At 33.3% G+C, this 12,964-nt stretch overlaps 3 long non-coding RNA genes across 3 annotated transcripts; 2 read left to right on the forward strand and 1 right to left on the reverse strand.

Annotated features, from left to right (window-relative positions):
• Positions 1-2,049: 2,049 nt before the first annotated feature.
• Positions 2,050-2,985, reverse strand: LOC128161634 (uncharacterized). Its single transcript, XR_008240397.1, has 2 exons — positions 2,726-2,985; positions 2,050-2,245 (listed from the first exon to the last, which is right to left on the reverse strand). It is a non-coding gene; the product is annotated as an uncharacterized LOC128161634 (long non-coding RNA).
• Positions 2,986-7,800: 4,815 nt separating this feature from the next.
• Positions 7,801-8,843, forward strand: LOC128161585 (uncharacterized). Its single transcript, XR_008240390.1, has 3 exons — positions 7,801-7,968; positions 8,155-8,414; positions 8,680-8,843. It is a non-coding gene; the product is annotated as an uncharacterized LOC128161585 (long non-coding RNA).
• Positions 8,844-11,384: 2,541 nt separating this feature from the next.
• On the forward strand, positions 11,385-12,366 carry LOC128161227 (uncharacterized). Its single transcript, XR_008240342.1, has 3 exons — positions 11,385-11,563; positions 11,786-11,978; positions 12,208-12,366. It is a non-coding gene; the product is annotated as an uncharacterized LOC128161227 (long non-coding RNA).
• The last annotated feature ends 598 nt before the right edge of the window (positions 12,367-12,964 follow it).

Here is a 12,964-nt window from a genome sequence, read left to right on the forward strand (position 1 = left end):
TTTGTTTGTTTGCTACAATAATTCGATCGGCAATTAGCTCATGTTTCTTAATATTACTGCTAAAATCCTATTGTTAATCGCATAAAATAAATATTGTAAATATCAATCGGAAACCCTCTCAACTTTTATAATTTCATTGTTAATAGTTACGCATTTTTCATTTAAAACAACGAAGCACAGGATTCTAGCACCACTTTTCAAGTAGGTTAGGTCATATACCGTTGATATTTACCAAAGTCATCTTTCATAATATCCGGGGTAGTGTTACACTTTTGCCTTTTTTTGTACACACTGACAGAGGAAAGGCTGGTCAAGCCATATAAATGTCGATCTGCTTACCTTATAACACTCGCTGATTAAAAAAAATACCCATGCCTATTTTATCCTGATTATATCCTAACTGACACTCATTTAAATCTTAGGTATCTTTATTAAATAAGTCTCATTTCGGCATTGTTTACACTGCATTCCGATGATTTGTCTCCCGACATGATCTTCTCTATTAGACATGCTTGTGACGTCATCAATGATAATTATACGTTATAGAGAGAAATCGAAGATATATTCAGTTAGGATAGTTTCTAGTGATAATTTATGCCTGTAGTTTTTATCATTTAAACCAGAGATAAAGTCAAAATCGACATGTATCTGAGTAAAATATGACATCATGCTGCTTATTGTGACGTCATGTCGATCAGAGGAATTTGATCGCTGAGAGTTGCCTTATCATACCCGTGCATCTGCCTTAAGGAGCTGTCTCTTAACTTGTACTCCCGAAGTGCAAATCCTTAGTTCCCCTCAACTAGGAGCGTCCCGACGCAAGGCAGGAATTTCCCTTGATTTTCATCTTTCTCCCCCGACTCATCTTCCAGATTACCACTTGGCAAAGATTCAGTTATTAATATTTCCACAGTCATTTTGGCCTTTATACTTCTGATGGGTCGTCTCTTGGCCTATAGAGTTGACCCTATCCCGTTTAAATGGTTCTCCTTCATTTGCCCACAATTTTCGCCTGTCATTTTTGTTGATAGTTGGGATGAAATTCTGGTGCATTTTGTGACATGGTACTAGGAGCTGAGTCAATCTGTCTCATAGCTGGTTGCTGCTCCTCATTTGTTTGAGATGTCTGGTTGGCTTGTCTTGGTTGGAATTGTTTATTACTAAATTTCTCTCTTTTATTTTTGTTTCGACATTCTCTGGCAAAGTGTACAGGTAAGTTACAGAAAAAGCAGTTTCCATTCGCTGTATTTCTGGGCTTAGAATTACCCTTTCCAGGTGTGAAGTTGTCTCCCTTTTCATAAGTCTTGGCTTGCCTGTTAGGGCGTCTCTCTTCATTTGGGATGGAGATGTATATATACATATATGCTGCAACTTGCTGTACTGCCTCTTCAATTGATGATGGATCTCTGTGCAACTAAATATACTGTCTTGCCTTAGAATCCCAAAGACCTTAAAGGAATTTTGAAATCAGGTCCTCCTGACGAGTCCTAGCGTCTCTGATAGGGAGAGCCCAATAATACAGACGTTTGGTGTCTGCGGCTTATTTCTCAAGACTTTCATTTCTTCCTTGTCTTTTGTTGTTGAACTGGGTTTTATAAACCCTTTTTTTTCTAGGGTTCCGAATCTGGACTCGGTCTCTGCCACTAGAGTCTCATAGCTGGCCATGGTTTCCTCCTTGAGTTGACCAAAGACAAAGTCAGCTGCATTACCCTGGATTCTAGGCAATAATTGTTGAAGTCCAGTTTGCTAATTTGGCCACTGATTCAAAGCAATTTAACCATACTCTCCATTTCTCCGAGCCTGTGTATGGAGGAAGTTTACAGTCAAGCTTGTGGTTGTCTGACTTCCTTGACTTGAACAAATCCTCAGTGGCTATAGAGTTGGTCGATTGCTCTATTTCAGATTCGTCTGTATTTTCACTTGATTCCTCATGACAGCTTTTAGTAGGGTCCAGTTTATTACTATTTGAGTTTAGTTAGCTCAGTTTGCTCTTCTTGGACTGTGTCACGACAGCCGTCGTGACTGTTCAGTCAAACACAACAAAATTCGTTTTATATTTACAATTTTTATATAAAATAAAACCAAACAAATATACATATTATAAACAATAAGATATTTAAGTTTTCTGATGTCCATAGTCTTCGTCACAGGCATGTAGAAGAGTAGTGGGTAGATATGGCATGGCGTGAGACAGTGGCGGACAGGTATAACCACGGCGATGGACTGCCAGAAACTGGATAGGGACCTTATTAAATTAAACAAATAAACATATTTTGAGTAACATGATTAATATACCTTACATAAACATAGGCTAAGTCGCACGGACTTAAAATATAACATTATGGCAACAACAGCACGCCATACAATAGCACGAAACCACAGCGAATACGATCACTGCATAACGTTAAGAGTATCACACTACTTAACAAAGGAAAACCACGTCAAAACGATATACAAATACTCCGTACTACACGGACAATATACAAGTACACCGAACTACACGGCAAAATACAAGTATATCATGCATTTATATCCCAATATAAAGCACACACACTCGACACGTGACCACACAGGAACACGCGCGAGCAAGCACCTATGTTTAACAGTTCTACCTCGTAAAACCAGTATATCAAAAGTAACAAAAGATACTTAATATAAACTCCACAGTAATGTAAAAAGACTGAGCCGTAGTTAAATTACAAACGTATAAAATAGTTTAACTTACCCCTAATAGGAGAAAGGGTTACTCAAAACCTTAGCTGCTCATACCTGTCATGGAGAAAACGTGGCCACTGTCTGCCAGGTCTGCAATGCGGCAGTTTAAATAAAGTAATCGAACAATAGAAAAGAACTGACCAATACGTACTATAGCTGACACCGTGTCCAGAGAGGTACACTACGGGTAAAAACTAGTTACACAGGAACGTTAAAGAGGGTCCCTACAGGATACTAATATGTAAAGAAAAAATATAATACCGGTAGATACTGATTTGTGACAGACTGTTTCTGGTTATTCACATGTCTGAGAGTCTCTGTAGTAGCCTCCATCATGCCTTGCATGGCTTTCATTGTCTGGGCCATCTGCTCCATCATCAGTTTCATGGAATCTGTAACAGCATTATTGTAGGATTCAGGGGTTCTGACAGCTCGGCATAACAAGTGGCTTAAGGAGTTATCCCTCTTTGCTGTCGTAAAGTCCTGGTTGATCTCTTTGCTTTTGATGTAGGAGTTGACATACTTGGTCTGTTAATTGGTACAAACTCATCTTCTGTAGTTTCATGGTCATCAGAGCTGCTGTGATTTCTCTGGAGCGTTCTACTCAATTCAGACGGCGACATGTCTATGAGGAGTTCCTCCTCTGTAGTTGCCTCCTCTGAGTGTCCAGGATTTACGGACAGCTTCATGCTGGTCTTGGATCAGGTATTGTACCTGTCCGTGAAACTGGTAGTAAGGTATTTCTCAGCACTGGTTCTTGGTTACGTATCACTGGATCCGCCGATGTATTTCCGACAGATCCCACCGCTGCCACCAAATGTAACGGACCTGAGTGCTTGCTATTGCACGAGTATATATATACGCAATCCTGCACGAGAATAACCCGTGAATTTAATTCTGACAAATTACTACGAATTTCTCGTTAATATTACTCCTTTTGATAAAACACGAGAATTATCTGTGTTTGGACTCGTATTTAGGTTATTACCGAGGGTAATTAAATATAAGACTTATTTAAATTTTACGTAAATTTAATTCACTGACAATCGGGAATTACCCAAATCGAACAGTGGGACTACAGCACAACCTTCGTGTGTACGTTAATTCAATAAAAGGGGAGGGGGCACTAAACGAGAATGACCCGATCAGTGTACAAATATATATTACTGAAATCGAGAAATAATCTAGAATAACCAGACTATATCTCACTTAACTGTTAACGCAAAGCTTTGCCAATTATTTACAACAATAAATCTAAATTTACGTATAAATTATTCCTACTGTAACAATATATATAGGATCTCTCATGATTTGCGATGGTATATGATTTTTATCCAACGAGTTGTGTGTTTTCTATCCCCGAGCCTTGGCGAGGGGATAGAAAACACATAACGAGTTGGATAAAAATCATATACCATCGCATATCATGAGAGATTCTTTTTATCACATGTTTTACCTAATCCCAACTTTTTCTGTAAAAATTGTGATTGTGAGCCGCACAACACATTATTTACAACACGTCAACAACGTTACGCATGGAAAAAAGTTCCTTGAAGTTTAACAAACAGACATTTATTTTCGAACATTTATTTATGAATTCATGACAAATAACTGAAACAACATTAAATGTTTCAAATTTATATCTCAACACCCCTCAACTGAATTAATTATTTACTTTTTCATTCTACGTCAATCAACCGTCTAAACCTACGTAATGATTAACTATGACGTCACGTGGCGTAAGAACACACAGTGGAATATCAAAAATTTATCCCATGCGTAATATCCACTGTATATTGGGATAAACATGTGATAATATAAATATCGATAATTAACTTATTTAGAATAATAAAATTCCAAAGAATTATCAACGTTTACTAATTATTTAGTCGGTAAGACTTCAGAGATTAACCCTTTGTCTAACCGTAAATAAAACGAACTATGTCGTCTGTATCGAAATTAATTCAATACAAACTCCCTAAATATTAATTATTAATATCGTGTAAACGAGATTAACCCGTAATACTACGATGAAATAATAAATAAATTATTCAAAATCTCCTAATTCTACCAAAAATAATCAAAGTAGAAAAAGAAAACACCCTCTAACCTCAATTGCTAAACCCCGATGCCACCGGATAGAGTGATCTTCCCTTTTTATACACATACGGAGTCCTCCCGGTGACCCAAGCGCTTCCCTAGGGATCAACGGCTGATCACCGGCAGCACCGGCAGTCACCGGCAATAACATAGACAAATGTATAAAATATAATTCAACAATTAAATTAGGTGATTTTCACAATATGTGACAAATAAAATCATAGCAATTCATACAACAATTCAATTTTATACAGAAATCGCAATAAATTGCTAGTGCACAAAAAGTTGTAATTCACATCGGGCGTGAAATTCTGAAATTACAATACTGAATTTATGAATTATGAAATCATTTGAAATAGAGCTTGCCAGCGAAAATAAAAGACCTGAAAGATTGAAATACAATCAAATATTCATGTTCATCTGATGCAGTAAGTAAATAATAATAGTACAAATTAAGATATCTTGCTATAAAATACAATCGGTAATAAAGGGGAACATGTCAAAAAGCATTACGTACGTGTGCACTATCAAAATAAAATTCTACATTTTATCACAATCATCACATATCTCAAACAAAACAAGTAATCCTCAAAATTTCTATTTTGTGTTACAAGATTAACTCAATAAACAAAGGTTGATCCAAAAGTAAAGTCATAAATGTAGGAAAAGAAGAAACAGTTGGCGTAGAACGATGCAAATTCGTGACTGAAAATCTTTATGTAAGGTAATATTATTTTCCCGTTACAAGACTAGAACGATATACATATACAAGGGTTGATCCATAGTAAAGTCACAAAAGTAATAAAGTCTTGAAATAGTTGGCATATAAGGATGCAAATTTCTGACAAATACGCTGTATCTTTAGCAATGCTATTTTTATTTCGAATGAACAATGACAATAACGAACTGTCAACCATCTCAAAAATCAATAAAACTAAATACAAATTCAAAGCAGAGCAACACAGACCTCTAATAGGATAGAGGTAGGATCAGGTGCCTAGGAGGAGTGAACATCATCAGCTGGCCGGTCACACCCGCCGTGTGCTCTTTGTCGTAATCGGGAAAAAACGGAAAAGTCCGTAGACATTTAGGTGAATAGTTATGGTCTAACAATTAGCACGATAAACGTCAGTCAGCATGCGACCCAGTGGAAGTTTGTATTTGCTGACAAGGTCGTTGTATCGACCATAGAACTTACGACAAGAGAGACTTCCAACGAGACTGTTGATAGTCCTGTTTTATCAACTTGTTTGTTAGAAGTTTGCATCGCCTTAGAAATTGTTCATACGAAGAGCATAATATGATCTTATGATTATGATTAACCATAAACAATTGTTACTCAAGAAAAAAAGAAAATATACGGCTTGCTTTTAAATATGCCTGTTCGACTTTGTCTATGTTTAAAGACTTAACTACCGGGTTTTTTTTTTTAAAGAAATGAATAATCGTGATCGTATAAGAATATTTTTGAACTATATTTATATAAATATTGAAATAAAGAGTTTAAAAAATAGATACAGAAAAATACACAAACAAAAAGCTGAACCACATGGATTCTATTTATAAAAAAAAAAAAAAAAAAAAAAAAAAAAAAAAAAAAAAAAACCCAAACAAACAAACAAATAAAAAATAATCGCATTGAAAAAAAGCTCTATATATGGCTAATTTGTGACCATTCGTTTTCTTTTTAATGTTACATATTTATTATTTTTATTATATATAACTATTAATGTACTATTTGCTTACTTTTGCTTACTTTTTGATCAACCTTTTAGCGTATATTTTAAAAGGGCACATATTCTGATAACGTTTCAAAACAGCTCATAGTGCTTCTCATGAAATTCAATTTAAAAACCTACGAATATTTGCCTAACGTACGTGTATGTGTTGTTTTCCAAAGCTAGTGCATTTGGCAGTTAATGACTGACATGGTATCTGGTCTGCTTGCAAGACTGTGTCAAGTAATCACCTTTTCGAAAACCATTAAGTCACATTTCAGGTAAATTCATAGCACAGATTCGTCCTGAGTTAGATACTAAGGTTTTTAAAGGTAATCCTTGAATATTTTGTCAGGTTTTCATCAATATTTACGAAATGCACTTTCATGTGACATGAAACACCATGCATGGCATACGGATATTAATAAAAAAATATATTATTCATTCATGTTTACACTTGTGTTTGATTGTGATGATTTTCTTTTAATATAACATGACATTTTAAGTTAGGATTTATAAATTTCTGTGTTTAAGACATCTACATATTTAGTCATAAAACAAATGAAAAAAAATCACTCTTGCACAAGCATGGTAAATTTTGGATTGTTCGCGTATATGACATGAAATATCCGACTCATCAGGGTAAGCTTTTTTGCGCCAAACTATTGGTCCAAATATTCAAAAGTGAGTCAGAAGTAAAGTATGTTACAGGTACAGGTACACATGCTTTGAAACGCTTCTAAACATAACAAACATTCCCATTATTTCTCATTATTGTTAGAATGGGAAATACCCTTTTCTAAAAATAAGCAATATGTATATTTAGCGCATAAAGAAAAAAAAACACTGAACTATTTTAAAATTGATATTTTAGAACCTTTATACATAACACAAATTCACGGATAAATACTTTCATACAAAAACCCCTGTTTAAATGTTGATTACTGAGTTTTTGTTTACAAACACTGTGGTTTTTCTTCAGAAAATAAGACAATGCATCAATGTGTAAATGTAAATATATAATGTCTTAATATCTGTTGAAGACATACATACACGTTTTTCAACTTTACCCATCAGGGAAACAAAATAACAAAGCATGTTAGACTTGATAATGCTTACGTTTTTGTGATACCCCGTTTGAAAAGAAAAAAAAAGTTTTTTTTTTAATATCGAGAAATTTAACCCTAACTATGGCTGTGAAATATGCATTTGTTATGTAACCTTTCATTAGTCAAAATTTCTCAAAGTCAGCGAATAAGTTATAACATCCATGCTAAGAGGACGTGTACCTGTGCAACATATACGCTTCATGGCGTTATATATGGGGGAAAACCCAATGCTTTCAGCTTGCATTATATCAGTCTTTGTCAGATATATTTCATATTCACATTGGACTTTGAGGGATTTCAAGCAAAATTGAAATACACATTTGAAGGTAGGAAACTATTTTTGAGAAATTAGCTTGTCAATTTATTCTTTGGTTATAATTCATTTGTCTTTGAAAATATTTTGAAGGGGTTTGTTTCAAAAGTAATGTTTAAATTCACATAATACATGCTCCTTAAATGTTTCCATTATCGTTATTTTTAGTGTTAATGAACATATACTTTCATTGTTACAGTTTTGAACCCTGTTTGCATCTTATATAAAGAAACTAAGTGATATAGTTTGACAGAAGACTATATATTCCTCAGTAACGATGAGACGGAGTTCTTCAAAGATTAGGGAGTTCGGCATTGTCATAATCGGTGCTACGGGAAAACAAAAAAGGCAAACAAGGAAAACTAGGAAAGTAAAGCAGAAAAGAAGTGTTTGTCCAATAAGTTCAACAAAAACGATAAAACGCAGGAGGACATGTACAAGACCCCGTGCTGATTTAGTGTGAGTACTATATAAAAGCCTTAGTGTTTATATTTCTTTTCTGCAAATTAAAAAAACATGTTATTTTATATAATAAAATAAGTTCAGTGGTTTAATCAAAAGCCCTGGGTTATGTTAGGTTATGTCTTTGTGATGAAATTAACAGTTTCAAACTTCTTAATGTGTCGCATGCAGAAGATAATTATAATATTTGATTACTGTTAAGGTTACTTTACTGTATAACTTATTTATTGTTGACAGTAGAGTCAAAACATATTTTTTATAGAGCAATTTGGGCGTATGCAATGAGCACTGGAATGGTTATGAGAAGTACCCGATAAGTGCAACATGGATATATGGACAGCTAATCTCAAAGAAAATTTTTAGCTGTTTTTGAAATCATATATGTTGTATATTGATGTACGGATTTTATCAGTCTGAATAAAATTGGATGAACATGCATTGTGTTTTTGTCTTTTTGATCTAGGATTTTAAAGGGTGCATAATAATTCTCAAAAAGTTGAATTTGATAAATGACACACATTTAATACTTTTACGAAATCAATTTTTAAAAAGCATTCAATATAGAATGTCTCTCTAATATTTTTAGAGCTGTTCTTTAAGTTTTTATCTGAAGATAGCGGTGCGGATGAACTTAATTTACCAAAACTGATGTGGTTTGCAAGAGATGTATATTTTTCTTGGAAATTATCGGAAAAGATTTTTTTATTTTTGCTAAATTATACATTGGATTGCATTGTTATAATCCGAGTAGTATTTTATTCAGACGAGAAAAATATAGTGGAGTCTCACTTATCCAGATACTTGCGTTCCCACGTGAATTTTTTCGGAATAGGTTATACGATTTCTTACTCCTTTAATTGTGATAAGAATTAAGACAGTTTAAGCAATACAGCTTATGTTGTTTACTAAGATTGTTGATTTATATGACTGATGATTCTACAAATCTTTGTATAGAAGTATCTTAGATGTCAAACGTGTTTTTTTTTCTGGCAACAGAAAACCTTTATTTGACAGTACTGTCACGGACTTTGAGCGAAAAAAGGAGATGGTTCTTGCAGTTAACATTGGAGTCATTACAGGCTTGGAGTCAAAATTAGCTGCAATATTGTTGTTACTTGATGAAATGAACAGGAAAACTTGACTTTTATCATAAAACGAAATCCTTGAACATTGGAAGTTTTATACCTTTTTTGGGCACGCAATCGTTTAAAAAGAAAAGAAAAATAGTGGAATTGGTGACTAGTTTGACATTAAATATATTTATGATAAAAAATAGGTTTTTAGAAAAAAAAAGTGGTATCCTGCATCTCAAAAAAAAATTTGGAAAAATGTATACTAATTATAGAATCTTAGAAATGCCACATTACCGCAGGGTTATATTTTGGGCTACCTTAACTAGATGACGCAGAAAAGAAAACCGACACGACGCACCTGGCAAACAAATAAAACGAAACCGGAACAACCTTGAAAAAGATACCTTGATACGAAGCAGTTAGAAAAACTACTGCACAATATTGTCTATGAAAGGAAGAATGTAAATTTTAAATCCAGAATTTGTTTTAATTGATATTGAAAGTACTACCGACGGACAAACTTATTACAGTTATCTTCAATATGTACTTGAGAAACACCGTGAAATTTAACGTTTTGGTTATCGTATTCATTGTTGAACATTAAAGTTGAAAAGTGTCCTCCTTATTAAATTTACATAAAAAGTTGAAAGCTGTACTAGGGAACGATAACGGATTTAGAAGCGGTAATATGCCGCAATGATCATCCTGTTATCATTTTATCTTTAAGTGGGATGTCCTAAACAGACATAAGATACACAGTCCGTTCTAAATTATATCAAACATACCATAAACATAGAATATTAAAAAGAGACAAGCCAACCATATGAACATATGAAAAAGTTAAATATCTTTTCATTGATAACCTTGAACAAATTTTAAGTTATGGAAGCTCATTTTCTATTTCCTCTTGTGGACCTTTTTAATCTTCATATTACAAATATACAGAATATCATATTTTTTTATTATAATAATTATTTAATGAAACATATCAAACAATAAGCAAAGAGGTGTACAATAAGTTTCCTCTTCATAGTCTATGCAACCAATAAACTGAAGTCAGCAAATGTCATGCAAATGATTCAAGTTTGCCTTTAAAATTCTACATCCATCACTTTAGATATGACTGTGTTTTTCTTTTAGATCGTACATGTAGTTGCATGTATTCAATTTTGACAAATAAAAGCATCTGTAAATGCTACGTTCAGTAAATTAATTCAAAACTAAACATATTGAAAGGACATGTAGGTACAACGATACTAAGCAATGATTCTAATTTGATATAATCCATTTAAGCTTGATTAGATATCAACGTATTGAATGGTGTTCATTTTGTGAAATTGGAATGATTTTTTTTTGTACAATTTGATGTTTTATTTATAAACCGATTACAAATTTTGTAACCAGTTACCATCGTTCCTGTCGAGCAACCTGTCCGAAACTGCCATCGCTAATGCATGTATATATAATAATATAATTAACTAAAGTAGCTTAATTTACTCAAACAAGCGTGAAGTGAATGATTAATTGATTATTCTAGAACGATCGGCCAGCATCTAAATTGATAATTTTATATATGAGAAAATGCTTGTAAGATTTCTATGGAACCTTTTGTGTTCATGCCTTGTGTTTTCATTAAAATGTTGATATGATATTAGTGTTGATTGATATTACGATAACGTATTGTGTGTAAGCCAGAGAAATATTCTAAATTCCCGATTTATGAAAATACAGCAAATAAATTAAGACCAACATTTTATGAATAATTAGGCGCTACTTGTTTGAGACATATTTTATGTTATCTGATATAGCCGGGCGCCTTCGCAAGCAAAAATGCAAAAACGCTGCAGGTCATGAATATGAAATACAATGTTTTGTGCTAAAAATAGGGACATCTCATAGCGTGGATCGAGCAGGTTTTTTCTTCTTTTTAAGAAAGCGTGCAAAACCAGGTCCTTGGCCTTTAAATCTGGTCTGCGTCTTATGATTGGTCCATCGGTACATGCATATTTTGAAGTTACCAATTTATTTTACATTCAGGCGGCTTTCTCATTAAACTGAAATAAACAGCATAAGGTAAGAATTATACCATTTGTGTGGGACTCGCATGTAAAATGAAAAAAAAAGATATCGCTTCTCTTACAAATCATTCTCTAATTTGTTGTTACAATGTCTAAATTGGGTTTTTCCCGATTTTATAACACTCTTTTTTGTCGTTTTGACCATAATAACTTATACATGTACAATATTAAAAATGTTCGTCGTCATTAATGTCTAAATCTTATTCTCATAATTAAGTATAGAGGAAATTTCAACATTCGAAGTCTTAGACAAGATGGTTAGAATGGTTCTAGTTGGTGAAATTTCCCATCGGAGACGCAATGTTAACCGAAAAGCAACTAGACCCCCAAAACGGCGGAAACAAACAACGAAAAATGCAAAATCCGTACGAAAGAGGACAGGGCGCCGTGTTGGAAACGTTTTTGTATCGGTAAGTGATTTACATAACATTTTTTTTGTATATTTTTACACGACACTATACTAATAGTTCAGTGAAACAATTAAGTCATCAGATTATGTAAAAAAAATTAAATTCAAATTCATACTAATCGAAACAGTTTAATTAATATTTTGATCAGAAGCTATTTATTAAAAAAATCTACATTTATTGGTTTACATTATTTGTTGTTGGAAATTGAATTTGAGTTTTTATTTTATAGAGGTTTTTGGGCTTTTACTGGTAGAAGAACTACAAGAAAATAAGCAATCTTTGATAGCTTTTCTGGTTTAAAAAGAAGAACTGGAACGATAAAATGATCCGGAAAATAGTCAAACTGTATGATGGATGCATTCAGTGTAGAATAAATTGACCAAATCAATCTTGTTGTTGTTGTGTTTCTTTGTAAACAGATGATAATAAGAATGCAATAGGAATTGAAAACAGCATTATCTAGTAACCTGTTTAATTCTTTTTTAATTGGAGTTTCAAAATTGGATATTCCTAAATTTGAGATCCAATTCCATTTATATATGATAGAAAAAGAAGAAGATTTTTTCCACACAATATCCTTGTGGTAGAGTCAAGTAAATGGCACACCTACTAGCTAAAACTAGTTGGTTTAACCGTTAGCTCGATCGGTAGAGTACTGGGTGTGCATGCCAAACAATAAAGGGTTATTCCCAAGAATATTTGTCTCTGTTACATTTAGATAATTTAGTACGCAATAGTTTGGGATTTTAAAGTAATTTTTAAGTTGATCAGATAGTGGTCAAAATGGTTATTAACAAATAGAAATAATGTAATATACTTGATAGAGTTCATAAGAGTACAATTATTGTAATTAACGAAAACGATTCAACTGTCTATGACAAAAAGTTAATTGCTCTCTGACATTTGTAAAATATCTAACACGTGTAAAATATATAAACATAAATAATAACAATCAAATTACACTGTGATATGAGTACTTGTTACAT

This window comes from Crassostrea angulata, chromosome 8, assembly GCF_025612915.1.
Source record: "Crassostrea angulata isolate pt1a10 chromosome 8, ASM2561291v2, whole genome shotgun sequence".
Taxonomy (NCBI): Eukaryota; Metazoa; Mollusca; class Bivalvia; order Ostreida; family Ostreidae; genus Magallana; species Magallana angulata.